Here is an 11,708-nt window from a genome sequence, read left to right as displayed (position 1 = left end):
GCCTTCAAAAACAGGCACCAACCACCTTTACTACTTTATTTAGGTGGTGTACAGGTGGCTATAACAATTACATTGTAAGCTCTGTGAAGGAAGGGTCTTTCCTTTGCCTCTTTCTGTATCTATCCCTAGTACTTAGGTGGTGCAGTGGATAGAGAGAGCACTGGGTCTGGAGTCAGGAAGACCAGAGTTCAGATATTATCGCAGACACTAGCTGTGTAAGCCAGGGCAAGTTACTTAACCTCTGTTTGACTCAATCCAACAGAAAATGAAATAGGAAACTGCTCCAATATCTTTGTCAAGAAAACTCCATGGACAGTATTACCATGCTATATGGTCCATGGGAGTCACAAAGGCTCAGACAGGACTGAACAACAACAATAACAATACAACCCAGGGTATTGTGTGGATTAAGTGAGATGACTGTAAATTACTTAGCACAGTGCCTGACACATAGTAGGTGTGTAATAAATGTTTACTGATTAATTCAAGGCCACAGTCACCTAGATAGTTATTGCCTAAGTTTTCTAAGTATTATCTCCAAGAAAATTGAAATTTTCATTGATTATCTCCACTGATGCAAACCACTAGCCAGTCATGGCTTTTGATCCAGAGAAAACTCTTGTCCATTTTTTGTCACTCTAAAGAGGAAAAATCTAATATGCTTCCACTAGATCGTGTAAAATTTCAAAGACAGTACATGGACCATCTGACTTTTCCGATTTCACTGTTCTATCTTCCTTTACAATCACACATTTCCTTGATATACTTTAGACTACTTCTTGAGAGGGGATCATCAATGGAAATATCCTGTAGCCTTTTTCACTCACTGTGTCTCCATTATCCACTGAGTCACTTGCAACTTCAATCGAAGGTGTCCATTTGTAAAAACAAGCAGTTCCATTATTAAACCCCAAGTAACTTGTCCAATTCATCTACTAAAAGGCTTTTAAAGTTTGGACTAAAAACTTTTCAGTTGGAATAAAATTGCACTGAACTGGTTATTCCCACTAATTCCTAACTAAGACATTAGAAGTTTTTGGTTTTCCAAAAACAGCTACATATAGTCTAACCAGAAAGATTCCCCCCATTCCCTTCCAGCTAACACCACTGATTCACCTATCGCCAAGGGCCTACTATAGAATTTTGAGAAAGAACAGATTTCACAACTCAAAGGGGAAGATAATGACTACAGAAATATCTAAATAGGAATAAAGAATAAGAAGGAGGGGGACAAACAGGGAAGGATATCAAAATAATATAAAAATCTTTGCCTTGACTGGAAGAGAATAAGAAATGTAGGTGACAATTATCAAAATTTGGAGTCTAAGAGACAATTTTAGCCAGACTGATTTATAAGTAACAAAAAAGAAATGCAAGGTGAAAGTCTTGTTAAACAGAGTTCTCTTTTATATGCTGACATCCACCTAAAGTTAAGGTCCCAGAGGTCAGGGACTATCTTCCTTTTTTGCTCATATTTGCATTCCCAGGTCATAGTACTGCTTGGCACACTAAATGTTGATTTGACTTGAAAAAATAGTCTCCATCTCTATAAGAACTCTTTATAACTGAGCCCTAGAGTTACTTAAATCTGTTGCATAAAGCTAAGTCAATATATATTACTAGGTGCTTCAAGACAAATTAAGTTTTTCATAAGAGAAGGGATAGATAGGGATATACTCTATTTAAGCAATGGAGGGATTCCTTTGTTACAAATTCAGAAAAAAATGTGTAATACTGAACTTGAAATATAAGTACTCAACAATTAACAAGGCAAAAATAAAGCCCCTGCCCTCAAGGAGCTCACACTCTAAAGGAGAAGACAACATGCAAACAACTATGTACAAATAAAACAAAGGATAAATTGGAGACTAGGTATTCCACCTGTGCTGAAAATTTAGAGGGTAATCTTGAAATATTTACAAGTGCAAAACCCACAATAATCACATGTCGAAAATAACCACCTTTAGGATTTCTAAAGCAGTTTACTTTTTACCTGTAAAACTGCAGTAACCTTGCTATAAAAATCAAATGGCTTATTTGCAAAACTTAGTTTATTTTTGGAATAAAGTTTTATTTACAATACAGTCTATTTTTCTTCATAAAGAATGTCTTTCAGTTTAGGAAATTCACGCTGGAAGTAAAGGAGTTTTTGTTTTACACACAAGGACATTTTGGAGTGTGACATTCCAATCAATGATTCTCTTTACTTATTAAACTATCCTTTAAAAGGGATTTAATACCATTCATGCTTAAAAAAAAACTCGTGTTTGGACTGTATGGATGTTAGAGAGAGCAAGGGAATTACTACCAAGGATATCACATTGGACTATATGAATTAACTATTACTTGTTGGAATTTTTTTTGGCTGATACTCTCTATCTCCCAATTGGTCTCATAAGTTAAACTCATTGTTGTAGATACATTTCTAAAAAAGATGCAATTCACATTATCCATCTATTTGAATTGTATAATAATACATTCATGTTGGAAAAAAAACAAATTTCTATTTTATTCAGTAGGAAGTTTTGTCAAGAAAGCTTAATGATGGGGTCCTGGTTTTTTGATATGCTGCGTATTATCAGACTGCATTCTCTAGTGTAACTTAAATTGAAGAGGAGCTTTGATCCCAATATTAAATTACAAAAAATTCAACATTTTGTCCATCTTTGCAATAGTCTAGAGAAAAGTAACTATAAAAGATTAATATCACAGGATTATTTCTATCTGAAATCCACTGGGGAAAGACATGAAGAGATTATTATTTTTTTTTAACAATAAATTATAATCTATTATTTTAGTTCTCAGTATGTTTTTGGTTGCCATGTTTAAAAAGTTAAAGTAGTACTAGAAAAAAGATAACTGTAAGGGCCTATATAACAAATTATTTCTTTGCTTTATATGATTTTTAAAGGAAATTTTTTGTATATACAAATTTAGTGTTTGTTTTCTAAATTAATAGCTATATGACCACTAGGTCAGCAAACATGTAATTAACATGGTAAAATGGAGGTTGGGAGACGGGATAACAAACCTCAAACAGAAGACATCAACAACAACACTAAGTTATTCCTTGATTTGTAAGGAAAAAACAACAAATTACAATTTGGTGGAAATAGGTCTGTAAAACTAAACTAACTTGTCCAAATGATGAAATCAAATAATGATGGAATGAAATGGGAAAAAATAAATGAATAAACCAATCTACTCATGTGTCTCTGGATGAGGTTGCAAAGCACTTCCATTTGAGAAAAAAATTTTTTTGCATGTCCAAATCTTTTACTCCTCTGAGAAACTTTGAAGGAGTCTTGAAAAAATCTGTACATTGTTGATTGTTTCAATGTAAGTCTAGAAGAAGAATCATGGTCATCTCTTCAGAGTTGTACATTGGGATTGTCAATGTAAGCTCCTATTATTCAAGTGAAGAAAATCAAATCTGCTTACTCAGTATACTAGGCACAAACACCAACAACATCTTTCTCAAATAAATCTTAACTTCTGATAAGTTGTTCTTCCTTCAGTTTGAAAAGGACCAATGAAATCCTGGGGTGATGTCTTGACTTGCTCTTGAATTAGATTCAAGTGAGGCAGAGTGGCACAAAGTCCTCAGTCTCATTCCCTCTTCGAGAGTCAAGCAAGTCCAGTGGCAAGACAAAAGTCAAGCTGATGAGCAAAGGTCCAGGATGTGGTGAATGACCTTGGCATCTGTAATGTCAGACCAAGCTCTAAGCATTCCACAGCACCTGCTTCAGCCACTTTCATGGCTGCTGGGACTTCTGATAAATAACATGTGCTTGGAGTTCCTTGACCTTGAATGTTACTATATGGCTATAACTGAGGCACAAAGGGAAGGCTTTTAAATTTAGGCAAATATTGTGCATTTGAACACAGTTCTTCCTGACTCCAGGCTCAGTGCTATATTTACAGCAGCATTTGATATATGGAATATGTATCCTTGAACACATCCATGTGACTGAGACTTCTGATTGACTGTTAGTCATTTTCAGGATTTCAGCTGAGATCACTTCACAACATTAAGTTTGGACAAGTACTCTTTTTTTTTTTTAACATGGAATACTACATACACATATGAACACCTGCCTCCCCCCCACATATATACCTCTCTAAAACTGAAATCCTAATAGACAGACACTTTGGTCAAATTCTCATGGTCTATAGTCTTTGCCTTCAACATCAATCACATAACTTAGGCCAAATCATTCAACAAATCCAAAGAAGCAATTAAGCATAACAAAAGCTATTGGTATTTATGTTTTAGCCTGTATTAAGGTTTTTACATCCCCTTGACAAAAACAACTCCTTTGTTGTCACTATTTAACATCAAGCAGACTTGCCAAATATATTTGGTCAGTTGACTTCAGGTAATGCTGGTTCTAAAGATGGCTGAATGGCACTCATGGCTCCTGTTGGGGTTGTTTTAGAGAAGCAGAATGGCGACAACGAAAATCAATCTCTGAAAGCACTCTTATGATACATTACCTGTATGTTGCCATAAGACTACAGGGCTGCAGTGAGGCTGTTTCAACTATTACAAGCTGTTGAAGGTATCTTCTGTCACAAAGGCAGAAATGAAACCATGGCCACTGATAGATCCACCCACAAGACATGTCACATGGATCCATTTCGTCTTTTTAATATGTACTTTTTTGCTGTTGTTCATGTCAATGTTTCCCCTTAAAATCAGCTATTTTATTATTGTGAGTATTTCCTCCAACAACATTTTGTGTTCTGGAATATGGTTTTAAGAGCTTCTGGGACCAAAAACTATTCACCAATTCTTTAAAAGAAAAAAAAAAAAGACAAGCTTCCTAGCATCTACCACCCTTTGACTACCGCTGCCAGGTCTTCTCTAGCACATGCAAGGGACTTCAGTCAGGGTCCTGACCAGGCTCCCTTTCCTATTCTTACATATTTAAGTGGGTGTTTTACAACACACAATTAGAACCTGCCAAGAGAATGAGCCATAGAACACTCTAATCCCATGGCCCCTTCCATGGACCTCTCTCCAATACTCTGCCTAGATTCATTCACAGCAGAATATTCTCATTCTCCTCATACGCTGCCCCCTTTCAGTGATTCTGACTTCGTGGCTACAGACATACATACTCTTTGACAAACCCATCCTCTTCAATCCAACTCCACTCTGCCCACATCTTCCACTATACCACATGGAATTAATGCTTGCTCCATAATTAAAAGACATCCTTTGTCCTGGGCCCTCTCTTCTCTTTTTGTCTCCATACTCTCACATTTAGTGAAATCTTATCCACTTCCAGGATTGTTATTAACATCATTTCAGATAATTTCAAGATCTAAATATCCAGTCCTCACTCTTCTGAACTACAATCTAACACCACTAATAGCTTTATGGACAACTTTGAACTTTATGGACATCTCAAATTCAACATATCCAAAACAAAACTCTTGATCTTTTCCTCTGAAACTTCCCTCTTTCCCTAAATTCCTTATTACTATCAAGGTTACTTCCAATCCCCTCAGTCACCCTGGCTTAAAACCTCAGTATTATCCTCAATTCCTCAGTTTCAATCATCATGCACATAAAATAAAGATGGTGCCAAATCTGCTCATTTCTATGTTCACAATATCAATTATATATTTTCCCTTCTTTCCACTCACACAGCAGGAACTCTGGTTCAGATCCTGTATATTACCTTTCTCTAAGACTACTATAATAGCTTTCTAATTAGTTTCACTGTCTCAAAGCTCTGCCCCACTCCAATCCATCCTCTGCCAAATGGTTTTTCTAATACAAAAATTCTTACCACTTCACTCCAATCCTTTCATAAATTCTGGTGACTTCCTAATACCTCTAGAAATAAACTCCTTTGGCATTTAAAGCTCTTTATAACCTGGTCCCTTCCTACCTTCTGATTTTCTTACACTTTATTCCCCACCTCTAACTCTATGATCTAGCTCCTAGGCCTACTTGTTCTACATGGCACATGACACACCATCTTCTGTCTTGGTGTTTTTGCATGGCCTATCCCTTCATTTTTGAAACACTCTGCCTTCTCATCTCCACCTTTGAGTTTCCCTGGATTTCTTTCAAATTCAACTATAATCACATCTTCTACTCATAAACCTTCATAGTACTTCTTACTATCCCCCACAACCTCCTAAACTGAGATTATTGACTTCCCTTTTCAGATTACCTTCAGTCTAATTGGAATTTAACTTTCGTGTGTCTAGTTATTTATATGTGATTTACCCCATTAAGAATGTGAGTGTCTTGAAGGCAGAGATTATTTCTGGTTTCTTTTTCTCTCTAGCTAATCTCCATAATAGTACTTAGGCATATGTACTACATGGGCACATACTAAGTGTTTGTTAAAAACTCTTAATTGAGTAATGTGAAGGGGGGTAAGGAGAAGGCAGTGGTGTTACTGGAAATAATTAATAAAATGGAGTGGGAGCAGCTAGGTAGCGCAGTGAATAGAGCACCAACCCTGGAGTCAGGAGGACCTGAGTTCAAATCTGGCCTCAGACACTTAACACAAAAAACTAGCTGTATGACCTTGAGCAAGTCACTTAACCCCAATTGCCCTCCAAAAAGCAAAATAAATAAATAAATAAAACCTAATAAATTGGAGTGTTGTAACTGGAAGGAACCCTAGACACCACATAATGAAACACATGTTAATGGATACGTCCTTGGGTTAGTTCCTGAGTCCTGTTCTCTTCACTATCTACACGCTCTCTCATGGTAATATTATATAGACACATGCTTTCCCAATCTGTATCTATCCAGCCTTCATTTTCTCTTAGGAGCTACAATCCTGCAGAGGATGCTTCTATCTGGATATCCCAAAAGGCATTTGGAATACAAATATCCAAATCAGAATTAATTATTCCTCCCCCACTTGTAAGACATACCTCCAAACTTCCTTCTTTGGGTAGGTAAAACCATCACCCCATCAAGTCAACCAGATTTTTTACTTTGGAGTTCTCCTCATCTTTTCATTCTCTCTTATCTTCCCTATCTACCCCCCCACCCCCACCCCCCCCGCAAAAAAAAAACCCAACCCTGCAAAGTCCTGTTAATTCTACCTCTATGACATTTTTTCACATCTGTCTATTCCCTCTCCCTACTCACACTCACCACTCTAATTCAGGGGCTCATTACCTCTTATTTGGACAGTTAGCTTTCTCCTTGGTCTTTGTCTGCAGTTTCTCTTCTCTTCATTCCATCCTTAAACAGCAGCCAAATTTGGATTTCTAAAACTCAAATCTGGCTATTTTACTCCTGTCTCCCCATCTCTAAGATAAAATACAAGTTCCTCAGTCTGTCATTTGAATCCAAGCTTTCTTTCTTTACTGATCCCACATGAGTCTCCCTCATACAATCTACAATGCAGTCAAAGTGACTGGCTTACAAACTACTGCCATTCCATCACATTACCATGTTATACTCTCTCCTCACCACTGCCTGATGAACTCTCTGCCGCCAGGAAGCCTTTCTTCAACTTTTCCATTCCTCCAATTGGTTATTCCTGCCCCCAAATTAGCACATATTTTATTTGCATGTGTTTCATATCCACTCATCTGTGGAGATACCTGTCCTGATACAATGTAAGCTCTAAAACGACAGGAGATGTTTCTGTTTGACTTTGAGTGATCTGCACATGCTAGGTACTTGATAAATGTTTAATGGCATTAAAGGCTAAGAAATAAACCCTGAAAAATAAATGATTTTCATAAGGTCAAAGAACTAGTAAGGGACAAAGTCTGCCACCAAAACTTGTGTTTTCTCCAAAATGCAATGCTAATAAAAATGTGCAATTCTTTTAATTTTTAAAAGTATTTTAATATCTGATTTAAAGAAAATCAAAAGACACTTAAATGACAAAAAATTATTGGAAAATAAAACATAAGCAAAAAGGGAACTAATTATGAAAAGTGATGAGTAGGGGGAACCTTAAGTGTTTTTCATTTTTAATTTAATGCTAAACATTATGCATGACTGAAGGGAAGCTAACCCACAGCTCTAGGGGCCTAGATTAAATACAACAAAAACAACAAGGATTCTTCAATATTACAATGATTTATTGAAGATGCTAATGGAATCTTCTAACAGGGATATCTTTAAAAACAGAAGAGTGTCCCACAGAATTTTGGAGCTGATTTAGTCCCATAAAATTACAGACCTTTAGAGGTCATCTAGATTTTTTATTCTAAATTTGAAGAAGTTCAGATTAAAATCTTTCTAGATAAATTGCAATTTATTCTACATGTAAATATGTCCAGAGAAGGGTATTCCACAAATGTTGTAAAATCTTATCTTGCCTGAAAAGTGGGGAGAAAATTTTAATGACCATGCAGAACATAATGTAGCCTAATGATTCCTAAACCAAAAATATTTAATTATCTTTAAAATTAAAATATTCACACAGGTGAATACCACAGGTGGGTGTATCTCTGTGTTTACCTTTGGGGAATAATCTTCCTTTTGCACTCCATTATAATATAGAAGGTTCCTCTGGTGCTATACATTGAAGAGATATGTATTATTTTCTTTAACTAAGACAAGGTGAAAAGGACAACAAAACCTTGCGTATGTTTTTTTTTAATGTTGTGAACGAGTCTCAAACTAGTCATCCATGTATTCTGAAGCTAATACACAAGAACAAAACCAGAAATAGTCTAACCAAATAAATGAATAAAAGTTTCATTTTATCTACGTTCCTGAATTTGTTCTTTTACAACGAAGATAGGAAACATAGCTAATGAATAATATTTTCATTTTACATGGGAAGGAACTGAGGGGGCAGAAAGGGACAATATTTTGCCTCAGGTCATTTAAGTCTCAAGCTCCCAATTCAACTATTCGATGGCAAACAGTTTAAATGACTTGCCCAGGGTCATGCAGCCAGTAAGTATCTGCAGTCTATTTAGAACTCAGGTCTTCTTTACTTCAGGACCCTCCCCTCCCCCCAATGATATTCATTGTGCCACCTAGCTGCCCTTAATATAATAAAACATTTAAATAATCAAAATAATATTAATGTTAAGCGAAGCAATGATAGCTTGTAAGGCAGTTTGGGGAGTTCAGGGCCAAAGTACTTTAGTTCTGTAGAGGGGGTGATACACATGCAAAGACCCGAAGAACGAATGTGAAGTAACCTGGAAAAGAGAGGATTTATTGGCAATTCTCTTTGAGGGGTGACTAACAGGTTAACTGTAGCTAGCAGTGGTTTGCATTCCAAGCGCTTGGGTCTCTACAGGTTTCAGCTGCCCTCAGGATCCCCCAATCTACCCAATTCTCACAAAAAGTAGTGTCTCATTCTAACCTTCAATAACCCATCCCATAACACACAGACACAACCTCCCTAAAGGCTCCAACCTCTTTTTAAAAATTGTTAAAATATGGCCACAAAGAGAAGGAAGTGAGGCAGCAACAACAAATCTTTTGTTTGCTTCCTGATTTGTAGGGCCTGAACCATAAGGAGAGAAAATAATTTAGGGAGGTGAATTCATCTCCTATTTCTTATCATTCCTCATTCTTAAATTTTTAAATGATAATTAAGGTAAAAGAGCTAGAGTAAAATCAATCAGTGATTCAGGAGTGTTTTATTGTCTAAAGTAGTCCTCCCCAGTTTTGTTATGGTCTGGCCTAGGGCTTCCCTCCTTTTGAATACTTAAGTACAGGTGGAGCTCACAAATGCAGCAGGTTTGAGCTTGCAGTGCACTAAAGAACTCTCCAGGTCACACCTCTCTTCTGAAGAAGAAGGCAGGTGCTTCAGTGGGTGTGGAGCTGGGACTTTTAACATTCGGGAATACAGGTCACTTCACTTAGGCTAATTTTGATTCCTTTGCCTTAAGACTTAAGAAAGCAAACCTTATTACAAATAAGAAATACTCATATCATAATGTTTCTAAATTTATCTCATCCTCCAACCCAATCCCTGATTTATGGTTTCATTTTTAAAAGTCAATATTTCTTCAGTAGATTTATAAAGTAACCCCAAAACTGAATTAGAGATTATCTCTATCATTGAGCCTTAACAAATAATTAAGGGAGAAAAAGAGGGCAGTTTGGATACAAACCTCTCCCCCCCCCAAGAATATTCTACTTTCACTTTCTAAATTTCCCGTAATTCTAGTATATTAAAAGTCACCCACATCTCAACTTTTCCTTAACACAACCAAAGGGTATATGATTCATTCATAAGCCAAAACAGGTGGCAGCACATGAATATAGTTAAGAAACATAAGCCATGCTGAAATAGAGCAAAACCTCATTAATTAGGACTATACTAATTTGAATGTTGTGATGATTTAGCATACTGATATTTATCTCTTCCTATTTAGAAAGCCGTGCTTTTTGGGGAAAAAGTCAATTTATAATTTATGTCGATAAGATAGGCTAGCTAGCTCAACAGACAGAGCCAGCCTTGAAGTCAGGGAAATCTTCACTTTTGCTTCTGGGGGTCCACTCAGTGTGACTCTGGTAAGATCACTTATCCTCTCAGTGCTCCCAAACAACTGGAGTTTCCTCACCTACCCTAATAAAAACCAAAGGTCCAGATGGGTGGCAAACTTGTGGTCTGGATGCCACATGTGGTCTTCTAGGTCCTAGGGTGCAGCCTCTTGACTAAATCCAAGTTAAAACTTGGGATTTGTCCTGTGAAGTTTGGATTCAATCAGAGGCCTGCATTTGAGGACCTAGAGGGTCACAGGTTCCCCAACCCTGGTATAGATTAAAAAATTTAAAAAGATTGCATGCTAGTTCTAAATCAATTTAAGGATTAAGACTTACATACTTTGGGGTGGCTAGGTGGCGCAGTGAATAGAGCACTGGCCCTGGAGTTAGGAAGACCTGGGTTTGGATCGGCCTCGGAACACACACACACACACACACACACACACACACACCCGTGTGACCTTGGGCAAGTCACTTAACCCAACTGCCCCCCAAAAAGCAAAAAAAAAAAAAACAAACACACACACAAAAAACTTACATACTTTGTGCAAGGCACATTCTTTGCTTGCTGATAGAGGACTCAAGAACTGCACAAAGATTGTATGGTATGATACGAGTGCTAGGTTTGAACCCAGGGCAAATGACAATGTCTATGGACCTCAGTTTCCACATCTGTAAAATGGACTGGATTATCTCTAGCATCATTTGTCTTTCTGAAGATATGTTTCTATGATTCCAGTGCCTCTAGCTGGACAGATTCTCTTATAGATGATGCATGGAAATACACAGATAAATGTGCAGGATGAGGTGTATGTGGGTTGTTGATATGCAATGAATTATCGATTATATTCTTATCTTTTTAAAGTATTTTTGGAGTTATCTTGTCTTGGAAATATTCTATTGGAAATTAGGTTAAATTATAGTGTTGACTTGAAGATTTTTTTAACTGCATTTCTTTAAAATACTAGATATTTTCCTCCTCAAAAATAAAAATTTGGTGAGGTCTTCCTCATATCAGTTGGTAACTGTATACATATATAATACATAATAAATACCTTATTAACATTTCAACTCTACTGGAAATCAAATTAAGTAATGTAAGCTTGAAATATCTGTTTACCACTAGGCACATACCATTCCACTAGGGAAAGAGGGAAGGAGACACACAGAGGTAAAAAGGAGAGAGAGAAGGAGAGAGAGAGAGAGAGAGAGAAGGAGAGAGAGAGAGAGAGAGAGAGAGAGAGAGGAG

Source organism: Petaurus breviceps, unplaced genomic scaffold, assembly GCF_028583685.1.
Source record: "Petaurus breviceps papuanus isolate PSGF00001 unplaced genomic scaffold, PetGlider_PUasm1.0 90808, whole genome shotgun sequence".
NCBI classification, from domain to species: domain Eukaryota; kingdom Metazoa; phylum Chordata; class Mammalia; order Diprotodontia; family Petauridae; genus Petaurus; species Petaurus breviceps.
This window is presented reverse-complemented; position numbering follows the sequence as displayed.